Raw genomic sequence first — 3,765 nt, forward strand, 5'->3', positions numbered from 1 at the left:
AGAGACATCTTGCTTGATCACATGTTCAATGATGACACAAGGTGCAAGATCATCACCATTATGCACTTCATCTGGACCTCAAAGGAATAATTGGACACATGATAGGGATGGTTATGACCCAGTTCAGGCGATAAAAATGGATGCATGAGACTTTGACACTAAAAGTACATACACATCATATCCCTATGACCACCTCCGAGAAACTGGGCCGACATATCATCTTGAGATTTACGAAGTCACCATAGACGCCTCATCGTCGATGGGAACATCTCCTTTCACTGAAAGCGCATCGCCGGAAATCCTGAAATTAATTCAGAAATAATACGAGCACCAGGATTTGAACCCTATTGGGCTGGAGATATCACTGTCCTTCTAACCATCCAACCACATGTTGGTTCGTGAAAAAAGAGTAAAAGATTAGACCCGTTGGCTAGCGGTGTTAGTAGTATGTGTGTGTACATATACAGACGCGGATACTAGAGGTGTTAGTTGGATGTATGGATTTCAACTTCGGTATTCAGAATTTAATTAAACCTTCCCAATATAATTTTGCTTAGAATCAACTAAAGTTTGGCGGACTTTATTTGTTCATAGAGGAGTTGTTTCAATTTTTTCTTCTAAAAATCCTCTGATTTATTATTGGCATGCAATAGTAGTACAGAAATCATCGAAAGTATATGTTCGAGTTGATTGGTCCTACCTTAAACAAATGATGCAAAAACTTGGCTTCTCTCACCAATGGGTTAGTTGGATAATGACTTGTGTGATCTCAGTGAGATACCACGTAAAAATTGATGGAGCCATCTTGGATTCTTTTGCACCGATGTGTAGGCTTCTGCAAGGTGACCCTTCATCCCCATATTTGTTTCTGTTTGTTGTTAATGGTCTCTCTGCTCTGATAAATCAAGGTATTGAATTGTCAATATTTCCCGCTAAAAATTACAGGAAGAGCTATTGATATATCTCATTTGCTATTTGTGAATGATACTTTGTTGTTCTTTAAAGCTTGTAACCAAGAGGCTACACATGTCCAAAATATTCTGGATGCTTATGAACATGCCACGGGCCACCTTATTAACCCTACAAAGACACCAACGGAAAAGAGGCCCAATCAAATCCAAACGGCCTTGCGGAGGACACATATCCGCACGCCCTTCGTCAGTGCTAGGTGCACCACTAGAGCGGGGATATGACCGGAGGATATTATTCTAACTTTGGGACGCCGTTGCCGCATCACCGTCCCAACCAAGACACTAAAAAAGTACCTAAAGCAAATATGCTTCTATCGATCAGTTTGTCGTTGAAGCCACGGATGAGACTTGCCTGCTCCCTGCACGTGCGCCCATCCGTGCTCCCACATACATGGTTTGATTTGATTGAAACAAAATAAGGCTCGGCCCCACCCTTTAAAATCAGGGGGGGAGAGATGATTAGATTAAAAAAGAAAAAGGAAAAAAAGACAGCTGTAGGATGAAGTGGAAGCACGGATGAGAGCATGAAAAGAGAGCAGGCAAGCCGGATCCTGAAGCCACACAATGATGTCGATGTCTCGGAAATCTGTCAGGTACATTTCCTACGAAGAGATGGTAGTCGCTACAAACCTGCGTTCCTGCCGATTTTCCTTTAGTTTTTCCTCAAAGGTGGCGATATCCCCTACAGTTTCTGAATTCTGGCAACCTGCAACTGCAAATGCAGACGGTTATCTGAACCCTTATGCTTAGGTTTCACGGTTGTGCACCACGCGTCACTCCCGTGTGCCTGCTGGAAGGGCGGCATAGACACAGAAAACTCTAGAGAAGGGCGATCTGGTTGCTACGAATCGTGCAAAAGAAACAAAGAACCCAGCATCTACCCTTGAATCGTCGACCGATTTCTGATGATTTAACCGGACCATGCATTCTCCTCGTCTCGCCGTCTCGAGTTGGCAACGTCGCTTTACCTGCCTCTTACCAACGAAGAAGAAGAAGATCGTAGCTCGCGTTGCATGCAGAGGTTTAGATTCCCAGCGTCTTTGGTGTCTGATGCTGGTTACCGAGTTGTGCCGTTCACATTACAAGGTGGCGCATTAGCATCGATCCCTAGCGCTTGTTAGATAACTACTGTAATTGTAAATAGCGACAGCAAGCAGAGATAGAGTTCAATCGTATGAATATGATGCCCCCATTTGCTTGAAGTTAAAGGCAGGAATAATCCACGGAAGGTCAAAAAGGAAGGGCGGAATTAAAAGGAAGCAAACAGATAATAATCGGATAACGATCGAGTAGCTTTATTCGTTTCCCCTCGCTGCCGCCTAGGATCGATGAGCTGCCGACAGCGGCGCGCCGAATGTTTCAGAAGCGCCACTAAAAGTGCAATCCACGGCAAAAATATACTAGCAGGCCACTTGATCTTCGGTTTGCAGCCGCTATTTATACTCCCTCTAGGTCCAGCACCGGCCGGTCCACTTCTGCTAGCAGGCAGCCATCTGCAGCTAGGGTTCATAGTTCATAGTCAGTGACCAACATGAGTGACCGAAGGTACGGGTACTCGTACCCACACAACCAAGGTAACTCCCACGCATGATAGATAGACGAATATATGTTTGTGTTTCTTGCATTCCATTTCCCTTTTCCCCTTCTTGTTTGCTCACGCTCACTGCCTTGCATGAAACTGAAACTGGAACGCGCGCGCACATGCAGGGTATTACAACGGACCGCCGGTGATGGCGCCGCCGCAGTACGCCCCGCCGCCGAGACGGCAGACGGGATTCCTCGAAGGATGGTAATAAAAAGCTACGAACCTGACGGTTTTTCTTAATTTCCTCTGCGTAAACTATGTGGGCAGTGCTAATCTGAGGTGCTCTGTGCTTGCATGCCCGCAAACTACGTACGAATAGCCTGGCTGCTCTGTGCTGCTGCTGCCTCGTCGACGAGTGCTGCTGCGACCCGTCCATCATATTCGTGAGCTGATCGAAACACGTACGCGGTCCAGACGACGGCCGACCGATCGACCGACCGACGAACCATCCGAGCCGAGCTACGTACCTAACGTACTGGTAGTAGTACATGTGCGATTTATATATGCGTGTCGTGTGTATGTGTGCTTCCCTTGAGCTGTTGCTTTCAGCTATAGCAATAGCATATGCCCCTAGAGGCCTAGAACAGAGTAGAACTGCAGAAAGAATAGCCAGCCCGTCCTGCCGTTCGGTTCAGCTCTCCAGCGGCACGACGGGTGGGTGGTGTGTGTTGCATGTATGTATGTATCTGATGTGATCCCCTAAAAAAAAGTATCTGATGTGAGTCTACGAATAAGATGAGGAAAAAGAAAAGTTCGGCACCTTCTATGATGTGAGCCTATGACATCCTGAATTTTACAAAAATAACATTATCAATATCAGGCTCACAGGAGATGCACCGGTAAGGTAGAAAGTTAAAACTGAGTGCCATGACGAACGCAAACACACGCCCCCTCCAGAGAATTGAATCGCACCGAACAGAGTCAAACAGAGTGAAGCGGAACATACAGGAAGCGAAGAGGCACATTGGTTCGAACAAGAACCTGAAGAGACAGGCTAAGGCTAGCACTGGTAGTGTGCGCAATCTGTGGCAGGAGCCGATGGTTTCGTCTCTCCGGTTGCGCGGGGAGTGGCGGCCCGGAGGCGGAATCGGTGCAGCGGCGATCCACGAAGAATATGTGCAGCGGCGGCTGGGGGTGGACAAAGGGCATCCTGCCCGTCTTCTGGCGCGTTGCGTTCCGCGGGCGCGGCGTGGAGACTCCTCCAGGCTC

The 3,765-nt window shown here is 47.3% G+C and overlaps 1 long non-coding RNA gene across 1 annotated transcript; it reads left to right on the plus strand.

Annotated features, from left to right (window-relative positions):
• Positions 1-2,390: 2,390 nt before the first annotated feature.
• On the plus strand, positions 2,391-3,325 carry LOC119269199. The gene is made up of 3 exons (XR_005133496.1): positions 2,391-2,545; positions 2,679-2,760; positions 2,876-3,325. It is a non-coding gene; the product is annotated as an uncharacterized LOC119269199 (long non-coding RNA).
• Positions 3,326-3,765: the final 440 nt, after the last annotated feature.

This window comes from Triticum dicoccoides, chromosome 3A (assembly GCF_002162155.2).
Source record: "Triticum dicoccoides isolate Atlit2015 ecotype Zavitan chromosome 3A, WEW_v2.0, whole genome shotgun sequence".
NCBI classification, from domain to species: domain Eukaryota; kingdom Viridiplantae; phylum Streptophyta; class Magnoliopsida; order Poales; family Poaceae; genus Triticum; species Triticum dicoccoides.